Raw genomic sequence first — 18596 nt, 5'->3', positions numbered from 1 at the left:
TCCTTAACAAATAGGGATTTCCACTCCTTTGAAAATAAGTTGTTCTCACAATGTGCTTTTTTCCTATTAAGAAAAAAAAATTGTTTGCTCATTTGAATGTTAAGGATTTATCTGTGACAGATTCCCAAAAGGAGTGGCACCTTGAATTATGTGTGCCTGTTGGGGTCGGGGTTTAAGGTGTAATTGCAATTGAGGGGGGTTTATAAGCAAAAATGACCCTTCTCAAAGAAGGAAGCTCCTATTAACTAACCAATGCTTTACAATCTCTGCACAGTCAGAGGAGTTATTTTCTGCACTAAGCTACTATCTACTCCATAAATTGCCCAGGAATGGATGTAGGTTGGTGCCTCTTGAAGGCAGAAATGTCCACTTCAAATACCCATGACTTGCAGTGATCACCTTTAATCTCCTCAGCAGGGAGGGAGACCATGTACTAGGCGATTAGCTTAATAACTAAGAGAGCTAATTAACTCTATTAACTAATAACTAAAAAAGAGAGCCCAAGACTCTCTTTTCTTTATCTTGCCACATTTAAAATCAACAGTTATTATGAGAGCAATTTAAGTAGCAGGCTTTCAACGAAAGGCTTATTCAGAGATTTGGTTCTACTCTCTTGGCCTTTGTTAGGGGTTGAATTGAGTCCCTCAAGAAAGTATGTTGAGGCCCTAACTCCTAGTATCTGTGAGTGTGACCTTATTTGGAAGTAGGATCTTTGCAAATTTAATCATGTTAACATGAGGCCATTAGGATGAGACCTATTCCATGGTAACTGGTGTCCTTGTAAAAAGAAGGCCATGTGAAGACACAGAGAAGTAAGATGCCATGCAACAATGGAGGCAGATATTGGAATGGTGCATCTACAAGCTAGGGAATGCAAGGGTTGTGGGTAACCACCAGAAGCTATGAAGAGGCATAGAACAAATTGTCCCCCAGAGCCCTCACATGGAGTCAACCCTGCTGACACCTTGATTTTGGACTTCCAGCTTCCAGAGCTGGAAGGCAATACATTTCTGTTGTTTTAACTACAGGATTATGGTACTTTGTTAGAGCAGCCCTAGGAACCTAGCACAGTCTTGGAAAGCACTTTACCACACACCTTGTTTCCCCCTCATCTTCAAATCTCAAGGGACTCAGATGATAGCAGCTCACCTTTCTGACCGCATTGTAGTCTGTGCCCTTACTACTTACTCTAACTTATCCCTGGCTAACTTCATATCACCATTTCAGGAAAAGGATACTGTAATATCTCTTTCCTGGCTGCCTTAGAGATACTCTAAGCCCTGTCATGACACTTTCTGGTCATTTCCCTTCTTTGAGAAAGCAACAGCTTCCACACAAATCTTATATTTATATTTAATTACTTTATTCTTTTATAAGGCAAGGATACCCTCAAATTGTGATTATTAACCTCCAAAATTATTGATGAGTCTGTTGTGAATAAACAAAGTTACCTGTGTCCAGAGAGGGAACATAGTTCATTAGATAAACTTTTAGATTTAAATTCTGCCCCTTGGCATCGGTTTTCCTGGGAACTTGGGGAAAATCACTTAATCTTTCCATACCTCAGTTTAATAATATTGGCTTACCTTACAGAGATGTCCTGAAGATTAAGTAATATTGAATTGAAAAACATTTGAGAACTATAAAGATAAATGTAAAGGTTAAAAAAGATGACCCTTCTTGACCTGAGAGGGAAGTTGAGGTCTTGATTAATTTACATTATGTAGCCACATACCATTCCCAAAAGATTCTTCTTGCAAAAAACAGGCTGTCCATTAAATTTGGAGTGATAGAAAGTCACCTCACAAGGTAGGACTGATATATCTTTCACTGATTGCACATTATTCACATATAATGTGAATGTAGTTAATATATATTAACTACAATAGCAGGATATTAACTACAATATTAACTACAATAGCAGGATAAAACAGTGTTTCTGCTGGCATGCACTATATGTTCACGTTACTTTTTTTTCTGCAGTATTTCTTAGAGGAAAACTGCCAGAATATATCATGGTTCTAAGTCATAATATATTACAACTCCCCAAACCATAGACAGACTCTCTGTTTACAGCAACTGAGATGTCTTCTATGTTTGAATTTTGGTACATTATATCATTTGAGGAGGACAATGGGTTATTATAATTCATTTCACATCCAGATTTACATGGCTTAAAATTGTTTTCCTTCAGGAGTGTATGGATTGGGCCATTGAGATCAGCCCAGGAAATGGAAGATATAAGTCATGGTATTTCGTTACTTCATTTTACAAGTAGTTTGTTCACTGCTGCTTCATTCTGTGCCCTTGTTGAACACTGTTGCTTTATTGCATTTAAACCTTGAGATTATTTTTTATTTGCTAGATCATTTTATTTGCTAATTTATATAATTGTATCATTGGCAGATTTCTCTTTTAAGGATCTGGGACCTAGATATTGAGAAGGTGGTAAATTTAGCTACTGTTGCATCCTCCCAGGCGTCAGAAGAGGGATGGCTATAATGCTCACTCTTTGTGGTGTTAAGGAAGAATAGCACCAACCCCGTATTCAGTGATAGGATGAAATGAACCATGGAACTCAGTTGCCTCGTTGCTCCTTTGATTAAGCTTCTTTGTTTCCTGTTGGCTTAAAGGCAGTCTATAGATTTCTGTGCTCTTTTCTGGGTGTCCTTGAGACATTGTAGCTTGTTAAGTCCTAGAGAAGATATGTGACTTAATCTCCTTTTCCATACCTTTAGGAGAGGAGCAAGTATGGTTACCTGTCAGGACTTAGGACATCTTCTGGAGGCAGTCTCAACTGGTGGTGGGAGACCACCCTGTCCCAACCTTGAAGCTGTGTGTGGACTCTCCACCTCACATCATCTCTTGCCTTATCCATCTCCTACCTGAGAGGGGTCTCCTTGTGAGACTTTGCTATGCAGCTCCCTGAAAAAATACACTGCTTTCTTTCTTCTGTTTTCTAAACTTGGCTAACAGAGAATTTTAAGCCTCTATCAGGTCTCTAATCAGTGTGAGCTTACAGTAAATAGTCCTAGAAGTGTGTTATTTTAATAGAGTGGTTATACTTTCTCTTCAGTAATGCCCATCTATACTACCTATTGCAACAGTATTTTGGATTCAAACACATAAGTGAAATCTCCTCTTTGCACAGTCAAAATTTTTAAGTGAGAGATCCAGGTACTACCAAATATTACCCGGAGTGATTTCTAAAATTGAGTACCATTAAGAATTTCTAGGGTGCTTCCTCAAATTGTAGATCACCCAACATGACCCAAGAAATACTGATAGCAAGTGAATCTTATGCAGGCATGTGGTAGCTTTCTCCAAGATGGCTGTCATTAGTTCCTTCCCTCCTTGTATGGGGATACCATTCTGCCATCAAGAAGTGGAGTCAGTTCCTTTACCTCTTTTGAATCAGGCTGGCTTATGGCTTTGACCAATATAATACAGAAGGAGTTACACTGTGGGCATTTTAAGCTGGTAGCTTGGACCTGGTTTTCTTGGAATTCTCATTCTAGGAGAAGTTAGCTGCCACTGAGAAGACTAACTACCATGAGGGCACCATGCTGTAAGAACCATCCAGGCCATAGGTGTTGTATATTAGCTCCATGGTAAACATAGCCTTCTGGGTCAATCTAGGGTAGTGGTTTAGAGATACAAATGGGTCCTTTTTCAGAATTAAAAACACCCCAGGATGAGCTACTATAATGAAACCCAGATAGAGGACTCCCCATGCTGGGCTCAAGAATCACCTTTCTCTTGCATGTACGCACCATCATTAAAAACAAACAAAACCTGGAGCCTATACATCTGCAACATATGCATAATAATTTAGGTATAAATTACATATACACAAATGCAACTTTTAAATGGCTGAGATGACAAGCAAATGGTGTGAGATAATAGAATATATATCTGCCCCCAGTTCCTGGCACAGAGTTCCTGAAACCCTTGTAATTTCTTCAGTGATAAGAGTACTAGGAACACCTCTTGTTTTCATATTTGTCTTTCACCCTGTCCCTACACAGGGCTCTTAGAAACCCTTGTAGATTCCCAAGTGAATTTTGGTACATTATATCATTTGGGGAGGACAAGGAGCATCTTGGAGTATCTTTTGTTCTAATGAGGTGACTCTGGGTGGGCCCCTGCATGGCTCCTGGATGGGAGCTGGTCACCAGAGGGACCAAACCATGATTAGAAGCTTAGAATTTTCAGCTCCATCCACTGCCCTCCAGAAGGTGAAGAGGAGCTAGAAATAGTGTCGATAATTGATTTTGCCTACATGTTGAAGCCTCCATAAAAATCCCAAAATATGAGGTGGGAGAGCTTCCAAGGTTTGAAAATGGGTGAGGTGGGGGGAGAGGGGTTATATTTAGAGACAGCATGGAAGCTCCCAGTCCCTTCCTACATCCCTTGCCCTATGCATCTCTTCCATCTGGCTATTTGTTTATATCCTGTATCACATCCTTGTATAATAAACTGGTAAATGGTAAGTAAACAGTTTTCCTCAAACCTGAGAAGAGGTGCCTCAGATTTATAGCTAGTTGGTCAGAAACACAGTTGCAACCTGGACATGTGTCCCTATCTGAAGGGGTGGCAGTCTTGTGGGACTGAGCCCTTAACCTGTGGGATCTAACACTGTCTCCACATAGACAGAATCAGAATTGAGTTAAATTGTAGGACACCCAGCTGGTGTCACAGAGAATTGCTTGCACCTGCCCCCCCCCCCCCACACACACACATTTGGTAACTAGAAGTGTCAGAAGCAAAGTGTTCTGTGTACTCACTATGTATGTAAAGGACATACATAGTAGGGAAGAACTGAGGTCTTTTAATACAAATGGAAATATATTTTAAAGCTTATTTATCTTGAGAGAGACAGAGAGAGCAGGGGAAGGGCAGAGGGAGGGAAGGGAAGAGAGAGAGAGAGAGAATGAATGAATGAATGAATGAATATCCTAAGCAGGCTCTGTGCTGTCAGTGCACAGCCCGATTTGGGGCTTGATCCTGTGAACCATGAGATCATGACTTTGAGCTGAAATCAAGAGTCAGATGCTTAACCAACTGAGCCACCAGATGCCCCACACAAATGGAAATTTTATTTTCTTTTCATACCCCAGAAGATCATCTTGCCCACCCATCTTGGAAGCTGCTGGTCTGGGGAATGAGGCTGGCCTCATGTCCAGTCCTCAGTGTGTTTGTACTGCAACTCCACTGACTTATGCATGCTTCAGTGGATTCCTCTGCCAAAAAGAAAACCAAAACCACTTTTTATTGTATGAAATTTCAGGATATGCCAGAGTAAAGAGAATAAATGATGAGCTCCCACTGACCCATCATCCATCTTAAAGAATTATCAAAGACTGATCAAAGTTGTTCATCTGTTCATCTCCTTCATACCCCGTTCTCCTGTCCTCAGTATATTATTTTGAACCAAGCCATATAATTTCATTTACAGTCTGTTATTTTACACATCTAAGAGTTAAAGTGTTTTTTAATGCATCATAGTGCCACTATCACATTAACAAAAATTAACAGCAATTCCTTAATATTCTAAAATATCCAGTCTGCGTTCAAATGTTCACAATTGTCTTATGTATTTTTAACTGTGTTTGCATCAAGAATGAAAATAAGGCTGATTCGTTTAATTGGTTGTAAAGCTCTTAAATATTTTTAAAATACCCAGCCTTCTATTTTTTCTTCAGATTGTTTGTGTAATGACCTATTTTTTTGTTTGTTTTGCCCCTTTGCATCTTCTGTGGTCTGGATTTTGCTGATTGCACCCCTATGGTATTTTTTTAATGTGTTTCTTTACAGCCTGTATCTTCTGGAAAGTGGTAGTTAAATCTTTAGACTTGATCAGATTCAAGTTCAATTATTTGCCTTCATTTTTGCATTCTCCAAATCCAGGTCAAGTGTAGCAGACTTCACTGATGGTTCAGGTATAGCTATCTATCATTGTGTGGCAAATTGCCACAAATTTAGTGTCTTAAAATAATACACACTTATTATTTCAAAATATCTGTGGGTTAGGAGTACAAGCATGACTTTTGCTGAGTTCGCTGCTTCAGGGTCTCATTGGCTTTAATCGTGGTATCAACGAGGGCTGTGGTTTCATTTGAAACTCACCTGGGGAAGGATCTGCTTCCAGACTCACTTAGGTTGTTGGCAGATTTTGGTTGCTTTCAGCCATAGCACTGAAGACTTCAGTCTCTTACTGGCTTTCTGTTGGAGGCCACCCTCAGGATCTGGAGGCTCTCACAGTTCTTTGACACATGGGCCTCCAAACACAGGCAGTTTCCAACATGGCAGCTTGCTTCTTCAAAGGTAACAAGGGAAGGAGAAAGACTCAGCAAGACACTTGCTACAATCTTAGGTTCATAATCATGCACACATAATGAGATAAATCCCATCAGCTTTGCTGTGTTCTATTAGAAGTAAGTCACAGGTCACCAACGTGAGGGCATGAATTTCAAGAGACAAGGATCATGTGAGGACCACTCTATAGCCTATTCACCACAGTTGAGAATTCTGGCGGGAAATACAGCATAGCAGAGCATGGCAGATAACTTTCAGCTTAGTATGTATTAGATATTCCTTTGCTTTGGTCAGACCTGCCACTAGGAACTTTTCACTGGCCACCTCTCTCTCCTTGGCTCTGACATATCCCCTTATAGCTAGGTTTTGTGCTCTCCACTCTCTGGCATCACCCCCTCTTTCTGGACTGTTCCTAAAAGTTTGCTTTTCTTAGGCAAATAATTTAGTTTTCTTTGTTCCAATATTTGCTTTTCTTGGTCGTTCCCTAAGGCCTATTTTTTCCTCAGTTAAATGGCTTGGCAAGTTGGTTTGCTAAAAAAAACAAAACAAATAAATCTATATTATCCATTGTGTATCTAAATGACCAACACACTATAGTTACTCTGTTTACCCTAATATTCTGCTGAATTACATATACTTTTGGAAGCTGAAACATAAAGAATGGCATGGACAGGTAACTGCTATAAAAGGTCTTTTCCTTGCTTGATTTAGGGTGGGGGTGCATGCCTTTTTAGAGTTTTATAGGACTACAAAATTTCCCTTATATATGGGTGACAAATTGACTCATTGAATCAAGTCTACACTATTGATAATGGTGGGCTTCTATATAGACTTCTGTCTTCCCATCCAGTTATTCCAATCAAACAGATGTCTTATAGAAAAAGACAAAAGAGTAAGAAAATCCTGATACATTTCAGGTACAAGAAGATAAAAAAAGCTTTTACCCCAAATACAATCTCATACAGTGATTCTCAAATGCTAGTGAACATCAGAACTATCTGGAGGGCTCATTACAATACAGATTGCTGGATCCCACCTCCAGATTTTTATTCGGTAAGTCTGCAGTGGGGCCTAAGAAGTTGCATTTCTAACAAATTGCCAGGTGGTGCTGATGCTGCTGGTTGGGGACCATACTTTGAGAACCACAGCTGTAATAAATTGCCCAAAATATCTCACAACACAGAAAAATGAGATGTGATGAAGTGGAGAAATAGGTCTTTGAATTCTGAAGGCTATGCAATATCAGCAATAACCATGCCAAGTAGGGTAGAAGACCAAAGTCCAGGTAATTAACACTCAATGTCAGTGCTACTGAGTTTCCCAGTGTTTTCCCAATTTTCTAGGGAGAGCTATATAACTACAAGATCTGAGAGAGCATATGGCTGTGTTTATTATTATTATTATTACTGTGTAATTGATATACAGTATTATATTTGTTTCAGTGTACAACATAGTGATTGGATGTTTGTATACATTGATGAATAATCACCACAGTAAGTCTAGTTACCATCTGTTGCTATATGCAGTTAATAAATATTATTGACTATATTCTCCACGTTTTACATTGCATCTCATGACTTACAACTGGAAATTTGTACCTATGTCTTTGAAGAATATCTGAAAGAATTGAGGTATTGATGAGTAGGACTTAATTTCATTAGGCTCAATATAGCATTGCAAGAAAAGCTGAACATGATGTTATAATCAGTTATTAATCAGTCACTAGCAGTAACAATTTTTAAATTAGGAGGTAATCACTAAGATGTCTTTTGTAACTTTACAGGTTTCAATACTCAGATTCATTCATTGTTACCACTTAAGAATGCCTTGTTCCTAAGTTTGGCAGAAAAAGATTTGTAATCACCTTTCTTACTTCGTGGTAGTATGCATTATTTCGTTTTTATTGTTTTGTTTGTAGTTTTATAAATAAGTTTACTGTTTAGTTCATTCATAAAACGATACGTAGAAAGTACACTTGATCTTAGCCAAAAGGCCGAGAAGCGATGCTACGTAGAAAGTAAATCCCCAGGGGTGCCTGGGTGGCTCAGTCGGTTGAGCGTCTGACTTCAGCTCAGGTCATGAACTCGCGGTTTGTGAGTCCGAGCCCTGCATTGGGCTCTGTGCTGACAGCTCAGAGCCTGGAGCCTGCTTCAGATTGTATCTCCCTCTCTCTCTTGCCCCTCCCCTGCTCTCTCTCTCAAAATAAATAAACATTAAAAAAATTAAAAAATACTTTAAAAAAAAGAAAGTAAATCCCTGATACTTAAAAAATAAATTAATCCCATATGGAATAAATAAAAAATAATCAACTTCAATATAAAAGATTTCTCTATCAAATATGTCCCAAAGGAATTAATTTTATTAGTAGCTTGCACTTCTAAAAGAATTCTTTTCAGAGACAACACCATACTTTGTAAGGCATTTTTTTTTTTTGGAGACAGGCAAATGCCTATGGTTTTACCACAACCCAAAGGTGAAAACCAAACCAAATCAAAATGTGTCCTTTTAAGCATAGTGTAAGAAAAAGAAGTATTTCTACTGAGTTATACAGTGAATCTCCTCTCCAGTGCTTTCATTTGTTACATGAACAATGTTCATAGTTAATGAGTTGTGTAAAAATTGGGGTGAAAGGAGTGGAAAATCAAAGAGGGAATAGGTTTATCCCTATGTGAATTTTATTTTTATTTTTTAGGTTTGTTTATTTGTTTTTAATTCCAGTATAATTAACATACAGTGTTACATTAGTTTCAGGTGTACAATATAGTGGTGATTCAGCAATTCTGTACATTACTCTTTGCTCATCATGATAAGTGTGCTTTTAATCCCCTTTCCCTATTTCACCCATTACCACCACCACCACCACCCCCCCCCCACCCTCTGGTAACCACAAGTATGTTCTCTATAGTTAAGAGTCTATTTTTTGGTTTCTCTTTTTCTGTTTGTTTCTTAGATTTCACATATGAGTAAAATCATATGACATTTGTCTTTCTCTGACTGACCTATTTCACCTAGCATTATGCTCTGCAGATTCATCCATGTTGTTGTAAATGGCAAGATTTCATTCTTTATTATGGCTGAGTAATATTGTGTGTGCATGTGTGTGTCTATACCACATCTTCAGTGGCCATTCGCCTATTGAATGATATTTGGGCTGCTTTCCTAATTCAGCTATTAGAAATAATTCTGCAGTAGCTATAGGGATGCATATATCTTTGAATTAGTGTTTTCATATGCTGTGGGTAAATACCCAGTAGTGGAATTACTGGATCTTATGGTAATTCTATTTTTAATTTTTGAAGAAACCTCCATAATGTTTTCTACAGTGGCTGCCCAAGTTTGTATTCCCACCCATACTGTACAAGGGTTTCTTTTTCTCTGCATCCTCATCAACACTTATTGTTTCTTGTGTTTTTTATCTTAGCCATTCTGAAAGGTGCGAGGTGATATCTCATTTTAGTTTTAATTTGCATTTCCATGATGATGAGTGATGTTGAGTGTCTTTGTGTGTCTGTTGACCATCTGTATGTCTTCTCTGGAGAAATGTTTGTTCATGTCTTCTGCCCATTTTTTAATTGGCTTATTTTCTGTGTGTTGAGTTGTATAAGTTCTTTATATATTTTGGACAATAATCCTTGATCATGTATTCCATTTGCAAATATCTTCTCCCATTCAGTAGGCTGTCTTTTAGTTTTGTGGATTGTTTGCTTTGCTGTGAAAAGGTTTTTTTACTTTGATGTAGTCCCAATAGTTTATTTTCACTTTTGTTTCCCTTGCCTCAGGAGGCATATGTAGAAAAATGTTGCTATGACCAATGTCAGAGAAATTACTGCCTGTGTTCTTTTCTAACATTTTTATGGTTTCAGGCCTCACACTTAGATATTTAATCAATTTTGAGTTTATTTTTATGTATGGTGTAAGAAAGTCATCCAGTTTCACTCTTTTGCATGTAGCTGTCCAGATTTGCCAACACCATTTGAGAGACAATTTTTTTTCCTATTGCATATTCTTGCGTCTTTTGTTGAAGATTAATTGACCATATACTCGTGGATTTACTTCTGAGCTCTCTATTCTATTCTGTTGATCTATGTGTCTATTTTGTGCCAGTACCATATATTGTTTTGAATTACTGCAGGTTTGTAGTATATCTTGAAATCTGGGGCTGTGAGATCTCCAGTTTTGTTCTTCTTTTTCAAGATTTCTATGGCTATTTGGGGTTTTCTGTGGTTCCATACAAATTTTAGGATTGTTTGTTCTAATCCTGTGAAAAATGCTGTGGGTTTTTGATAGAGATTGCATTAACTCTGTAGATTGCTTTGGGTAGTATGGACATTTTAACAATATTTTTTCTTCCAATCCCTGTGTATGGGATATCTTTCCATTTCTTGGTGTCACCTTCAATTTCTTCCTTCAGCATTTTATGGTTTTCAGAATACAGGTCTTTTACCTCTTTGGTTAAGTTTGTTCATAGGTATTTTATTATTTTTGGTACAATTATAAATATGATTATTTTCTTAATTTTTCTTTCTGCTACTTCATTATTAGCATATAGAAATGCAAAGAATTTCTGTATATTGATTTTGTACCCTGACATTTTACTCAATCCATTTATTCTAGTAATTTTCTGGTGGAATTCAGGATTTTCTGTGTATAATATCATGTAATCTGCAAATGGTGAAAATTTTACTTCTTCTTTATCAACTTGGGTGCCTTTTATTTCCGTATGTTATCTAATTACTATGGCTAGGACTTCCAGTACAGTGCTGAATAAAAGTAGTGAGAGTAAGGGACATCTGGGTGGCTCAGTTGGTTAGGCGACCGACTTAGCTCAGTTCATGATCTTAGGGTTCGTGATTTCAAGCTCTGCGTCAGGCTCTGTGCCGACAGCTCAGAGCCTGGAGCCTGTTCTGGATTCTGTGTCTCCCTCTCTCTCTCCACCTCCCCTGCTCACACTCTGTGTCTCTCTGTCTCTCAATAATAAATAAACGTTAAAAAAAAAATTTTTTTTAAGTAGTAAGAGTGGACATCCTTGTCTTGTTCCTGATCTTAGGGGAAAAGCTCTGTTTTTCACCATTGAGTGTGTTAGCTCTGGGTTTTTGATATATGGCCTTTATTATGGTGAGGTACATTCCCCCTACACCTACTTTGTTAAGGGTTTTTATTATGAATGGATGTTGTACTTTATCAAATGCTATTTCTGCATCTATTGAAATGATAAAATGTTTTTTTTTTATTGTTGATGTATTGTATCACATAGATTGATTTGTGAATATTGAACCACCCTTAAATCCCAGGAATAATTTCCACTTGATTGTGGTGAATGATTTTTTTAATGTGTTGTTGGATTCAGTTTGCTAATATTCTGCTGAGGATTTTTCATTTACATTCATCAGACATATATTGGCCTATAGTTCTTTCTTTTGGTAGTGTCTTTCTCTGGTTTTGATATCAAGGTAATGCTGGTCTCAGAATAAATTTGGAAGCTTTTCTTCCTCTTCTATTTTATGGAATGTTTGAAAAAAATAGGTACTAACTCTTCTTTAAACATTTGATAGAATTTACCTTTGGAGCTATCTTGTCCTGGACTTTTGTTTGTTGGGAATCTTTTGATTATTGATTCAATTTCATTGCTGGTAATTGGTCTGTTCAAATTCTCTATTTCTTCCTGTTTTAGTGTTGGGAGATTGTATGTTTCTAAAATTTATCCATATATTTTAGGTTGTCCAATTTATAAGCATGTACTGTTACATGATATTTTCTTATAATCCTTTGTATTTCTGTGGTATTGGTTATTTCTCTTTTGTTTCTGATTTTGTTTATTTGAGGCCACTCTCTCTCTTTTTTTTTTGATGACTGTGGTTAAAGGTTTATCAATTCTGTTGATCTTTTCAAAGAACCAGCTCATCATTTTATTGATCTGTTCTTTTGTTTGTTTGTTTTAGTTTCTATTTTGTTTATTTCTGCTTTAATCTTCATTATTTCCTTCCTTCTGCTGGTTTGGGGTTTTTTTGTTCTTAGTTTTCTAGCTCCTTTAGTTGCAAGTTTAGGTTATTTGAGATTTTTCTTGCTTCTTGAGGTAGGCCTGTATAAACTGCTCTCTTAGAACAGCTTTTACTACATCCCAAAGACTGTGGACCATTATGTTTTCATTTTCATTTGTCTCCATGTATTTTTTTAATTTTTTCTTTGATTTCAGGATTGACCCATTCATTGTTTGTTAGCATGTTATTTCACCTCCATGTATTTGTGGTATTTCCAGATTTTTTCTTGTGGTTGGTTGATTTCTAGTTTCATAGCCTTATGATTGGAAAAGATATGTGGTATGACTTTGATCTTTTTGAATTTGTCGAGACTTGTTTGGTAGCCTAATATGTGATCTATTCTGAAGAATGTTCCCATGTGCACTTGAGAAGAATGTGTATTCTGTTTCAGGATGGAATGTTCTGAACATATCTATCAGATCCATCTTGTCCACTGTGTCATTCAAAGCCACTGTTTTCGTATTGGTTTGCTGTTTGGATGATCAATAGAGGTAATGAAGTGTTAAAGTCCCCTGTTATTATGATTTACTATCAATTACTTCCTTTGTCTTTATTGTTAGCTGCTTTATGTATTTATGCTTCCATGTTGAGTGCAGAAATATTCACAATTGTTATATCTTCTTGTTGGATTATTTTTATGATTATATAGTGACCTTTATCTGTTTCTGCAGTCTTTCTTTTAAAGTCTATTTTGTCCAGTGTAAGTTGGTATCCTGGCTTTATTTTTACTTACATTTGCATGATGAATGCTTTTCCATCCCTTCACTTTCAATCTACATGTGTCTTTAAGTCTGAAGTCCATCTCTGTAGGCAGCATAAAGATGGTTCTTGCTTTTTTATCCATTCTGTCACCCTGTGTTCTTTTGATTGGAGCATTCAGTTCATTTACATTGAAAGTAATTATTGATAGGTATGTACTTACTACTATTTTGTTACTTGTTTTATGGTTGTTTTTGTAGTTCTTCTCTGTTCCTTCTGCTCTATTCTCTCACTATTTATTGACGTTTTTTAGTGACCTATATATGGACTCCTTTCTCTTTATTTTTTTGCACATCTGTTATTAGTTTTTGATTGTGGTTACCTTTAGGTTCATATATAACATCTTATGAATATAGCATTCTATATTAAGTTGGTGGTTACTTACATTTGAACCCATTCTTTACTCCTTTCCCCCTCATGTTTTATGGTATATGATACCATACTTCCTTTTATTTTGTGAATCTCTTGACTGATTTTAATATATCTACTTATTTTTACTGCTTTTGTGCTTCCTACTTTTCTTATTCCTACTTATGGTCCTTACTTTCTACTCAGAGTACCTTTTAACATTTCTTATAGAGTTAATTTAGTGGTCATGAATTCCTTTAGCTATTGTTTATCTGGGAAACTCTTTATCTCTCATTTTATTTTATTTATTTATTTATTTATTTATTTATTTATTTATTTTTAATGTTTATTTATTTTTGAGACAGAGAGAGACAGAGCATTAACGGGGGAGGGTCAGAGAGAGAGGGAGGCACAGAATCTGAAACCGGCTCCAGGCTCTGAGCTGTCAGCACAGAGCCTGACGCGGGGCTCGAACCCACGGACCTCGAGATCATGACCTGAGCCGAAGTCGGACGCTTAACTGACTGAGCCACCCAGGTGCCCCTTATTTTATTTTTTTAAATAATTTTTTTAATTTTTTTTTAATATGAAATTTATTGTCAAATTGGTTTCCATACAACACCCAGTGCTCATCCCAACAGGTGCCCTCCTCAATAACCATCACCCACCCACCGCTCCCTGCCACCCCCCATAAATCCTCAGTTTGTTCTCAGTTTTAAGAGTCTCTTATGTTTTGGCTCCCTCCCTCTCTAACCATTTTTTTTTCCTTCCCCTCCCCCATGGTCTTCTGTTAAGTTTCTCAGGATCCTCATAGGAGTGAAAACATATGGAATCTGTCCTTCTCTGTATGACTTATTTCACTTAGCATAACACTCTCCAGTTCCATCCATGTTGCTACAAAGGCCATATTTCATTCTTTCTCATTGCCATGTAGTACTCCATTGTGTATATAAACCACAATTTCTTTATCCATTCATCAGTTGATGGACATTTAGGCTCTTTCCATAATTTGGCTATTGTTGAGAGTGCTGCTATAAACATTGGGGTACAAGTGCCCCTATGCATCAGTACTCCTGTATCCCTTGGGTAAATTCCTAGCAGTGCTATTGCTGGGTCATAGGATAGATCTATTTTTAAATTTTTTGAGGAACCTCCACACTGTTTTCCAGAGCGGCTGCACCAGTTTGCATTCCCACCAACAGTGCAAGAGGGTTCCCGTTTCTCCACATCCTCTCCAGCATGTATAGTCTCCTGTTTTGTGCATTTTAGCCACTCTGACTGGCGTGAAGTGATATCTGAGTGTGGTTTTGATTTGTATTTCCCTGATGAGGAGCGATGTTGAGCATCTTTTCATGTGCCTGTTGGCCATCTGGATGTCTTCTTTAGAGAAGTGTCTATTCATGTTTTCTGCCCATTTCTTCACTGGATTATTTGTTTTTCAGGTGTGGAGTTTGGTGAGCTCTTTACAGATTTTGGATACTAGCCCTTTGTCAGATATGTCATTTGCAAATATCTTTTCCCATTCTGTTGGTTGCCTTTTAGTTTTGTTGATTGTTTCCTTTGCAGTGCAGAAGCTTTTTATCTTCATGAGGTCCCAATAGTTCTTTTTTGCTTTTAATTCCCTTGCCTTTGGGGATGTGTCAAGTAAGAAATTGCTGTGGCTGAGGTCAGAGAGGTTTTTTCCTGCTTTCTCCTCTAGGGTTTTGATGGTTTCCTGTCTCACATTCAGGTCCTTTATCCATTTGGAGTTTATTTTTGTGAATGGTGTAAGAAAGTGGTCTAGTTTCATCCTTCTGCATGTTGCTGTCCAGTTCTCCCAGCACCATTTGTTAAAGAGACTGTCTTTTTTTCCATAGGATATTATTTCCTGCTTTGTCAAAGGTTAGTTGGCCATACTTCTGTGGGTCTAGTTCTGGGGTTTCTATTCTATTCCATTGGTCTATGTGTCTGTTTTTGTGCCAATACCATGCTGTCTTGATGATGACAGCTTTGTAGTAGAGGCTAAAGTCTGGGATTGTGATGCCTCCTGCTTTGGTCTTCTTCTTCAAAATTACTTTGGCTATTTGGGGTCTTTTGTTGTTCCATATGAAATTTAGGATTGCTTGCTCTAGCTTAGAGAATGTTGGTGCCATTTTGATTGGGATTGCATTGAATGTGTAGATAGCTTTGGGTAGTATTGACATTTTAACAATATTTTTCCAACCCATGAGCACAGAATGTTTTTCCATTTCTTTTTATCTTCTTCAATTTCCTTCATAAGCTTTCTATAGTTTTCAGCATACAGATCTTTTACATCTTTGGTTAGGTTTATTCCTAGGTATTTTATGATTCTTGGTGCAGTTGTGAGTGGGATCAGTTTCTTTATTTGTCTTTCTGTTGCTCTATTATTAGTGTGTAAGAATGCAACTGATTTCTGTACATTAATTTTGTATCCTGCGACTTTGCTGAATTCATGTATCAGTGCTAGCAGATTTTTGGTGGAGTCTATCGGGTTTTCCATGTATAATATCATGTCATCTGCATAGAGTGAACGCTTGACTTCTTCTTTGCCAATTTTGATGCCTTTGATTTCCTTTTGTTGTCTGATTGCTGATGCTAGCACTTCCAACACTATGTTAAACAAGACCAGTGAGAGTGGACATCCCTGCCATGTTCCTGTTCTCAGGGAGAAAGCTCTCAGTTTTTCCCCTGAGGGGAAATTATCCCCTGAGGATGATATTAGCTGTGGGCTTTTCATAAATGGCTTTTATGATGTTTAAGTATGTTCCTTCTGTCCCAACTTTCTCAAGGGTTTTTATTAAGAAAGGATGCTGAATTGTGTCAAATGCTTTTTCTGCATCGATTGACAGGATCGTATGGTTCTTTTCTTTTATTAATGTGATATATCACATTGATTGATTTGCTAATGTTGAACCAGCCCTGCAGCCCAGGAATGAATCCCACTTGATCATGGTGAATCATTCTTTTTATATGCTGTTGAATTCAATTTGCTAGTATCTTATTGAGAATTTTTGCATCCATATTCATCAGGGATATTGGCCTGTAGTTCTCTTTTTTTACTGGGTCTCTGTCTGGTTTAGGAATCAAATTAATGCTGCCTTCATAGAATGAGTCTGGCAGTTTTCCTTCCCTTTCTATTTTTTTGGAATAGCTTGAGAAGGATAGGTATTATCTCTGCTTTAAACGTCTGGTAGAATTCCCCTGGGAAGCCATCTGGTCCTGGACTCTTATTTGTTGGGAGATTTTTGATAACTGATTCAACTGATTGAACTGATTCTTTGCTGGTTATGGGTCTGTTCAAGCTTTCTATTTCTTCCTGTTTGAGTTTTGGCAGTGTGTGAGTGTTTAGGAATTTGTCCATTTCTTCCAGGTTGTCCAGTTTGTTGGCATATAATTTTTCATAGTATTCCCTGATAATTGCTTGTATCTCTGAGGGATTGGTTGTAATAATTCCATTTTCATTCATGATTTTATCTATTTGGGTCATCTCCCTTTTCTTTTTGGGAAGCCTGGCTAGAGGTTTATCAATTTTGTTTATTTTTTCAAAAAACCAACTCTTGGTTTCGTTGATCTTCTCTACAGTTTTTTTAGATTCTATATTGCTTATTTCTGCTCTGATCTTTATTATTTCTTCTCTTTTGCTGAGTTTGGGTTGTCGTTGCTGTTATGCTTCTATTTCCATTAGGTGTGCTGTTAGATTTTGTATTTGGGATTTTTCTTGTTTCTTGAGATAGGCCTGGATTGCAATGTATTTTCCTCTCAGGACTGCCTTCGCTGCGTCCCAAAGCGTTTGGATTGTTGTATTTTCATTTTCATATGTTTCCATATATTTTTTAATCTCTAATTGCCTGGTTGACCCATTCATTCTTTAGTAGGGTGTTCTTTAACCTCCTGTTTGGAGGTTTTCCAGACTTTTTCTTGAGGTTGATTTCAAGCTTCATCACATTGTGGTCTGAAAGTATGCATGGTATGATCTCAATTCTTGTATACTTATGAAGGGCTGTTTTGTGACCCAGTATGTGATCTATCTTGGAGAAGGTTCTATGTGCACTCAAGAAGAAAGTATATTCTGTTGCTTTGGGATGCAGAGTTCTAAATATATCTGTCAAGTCCTTCTGATCCAATGTATCATTCAGGGCCCTTGTTTCTTTATTGACCGTGTGTCTAGATGATCTATCCAATGTTGTAAGTGGAGTATTAAAGTCCCCTACAGTTACCACATTGTTATCAATAAGGTTGCTTATGTTTGTGATCAATTGTTTTATATATTTGGGGGCTCCGGTATTCGGCACATAGACATTTATAATTGTTCGCTCTTCCTGGTGGATACACCCTGTAATTATTATATAATGGCCTTATTCATCTCTTGTTACAACCTTTAATTTAAAGTCTATTTTGTCTAATATAAGTATGGCTAGTCCAGCTTTCTTTTGACTTCCATTAGCATGATAGATAATTCTCCATCCCCTCACTTTCAATCTGAAGGTGTCCTCAGGTCTAAAATGAGTCTCTTGTAGACACCAAATAGATGGGTCTTGTTTTTTTTATCCATTCTGATACCCTATGTCTTTTGGTGGGAGCATTTAGTCCATTTACATTCAGTGTTATTATAGAAAGATATGGGTTTAGAGTCATTGTGATGTCTGTAGGTTTCATGCTTGTAGTGATGTCTCTGGTACTTTGTTTCACAGGATCCCTCTTAGGATCTCTCATAGGGTTGGTTTAGTGGTGATGAATTCCTTCAGTTTTTGTTTGATTGGGAAGACCTTTATCTCTCCTTCTATTGTAAATGACAGACTTGCTGGATAAAGGATTCTCAGCTGCATTTTTTTTCTGTTCATCACATTAAAGATTTCCTGCCTTTCCTTTTTGGCCTGCCAAGTTTCAGTAGACAGATCTGTCACGAGTTTTATTGGTCTCCCTTTATATGTTAGAGCATGTTTATCCCTAGCTGCTTTCAGAATTCTCTCTTTATCCTTGTATTTTGCCAGTTTCACTATGATATGTCATGCAGAAGATCTATTCAAGTTACGTGTGAAGGGAGTTCTCTGTGCCTCTTGGATTTCAATGCCTTTTTCCTTCTCCAGATCAAGGAAGTTCTCAGCTATGATTTCTTCAAGGACACCTTCAGCA

General features: G+C 37.4%; 1 pseudogene; it reads right to left on the bottom strand.

The window, feature by feature from the left end:
* Positions 1–8220: 8220 nt before the first annotated feature.
* LOC125924994 (uncharacterized) lies at positions 8221–8323 on the bottom strand (annotated as a pseudogene).
* Positions 8324–18596: the final 10273 nt, after the last annotated feature.

This window comes from Panthera uncia, chromosome F2 (genome assembly GCF_023721935.1).
Source record: "Panthera uncia isolate 11264 chromosome F2, Puncia_PCG_1.0, whole genome shotgun sequence".
In the NCBI taxonomy this organism is placed as follows: domain Eukaryota; kingdom Metazoa; phylum Chordata; class Mammalia; order Carnivora; family Felidae; genus Panthera; species Panthera uncia.
The sequence above is the reverse complement of the archived record's forward strand: the minus strand, read 5'-3'. Positions and strand labels throughout refer to the sequence as shown.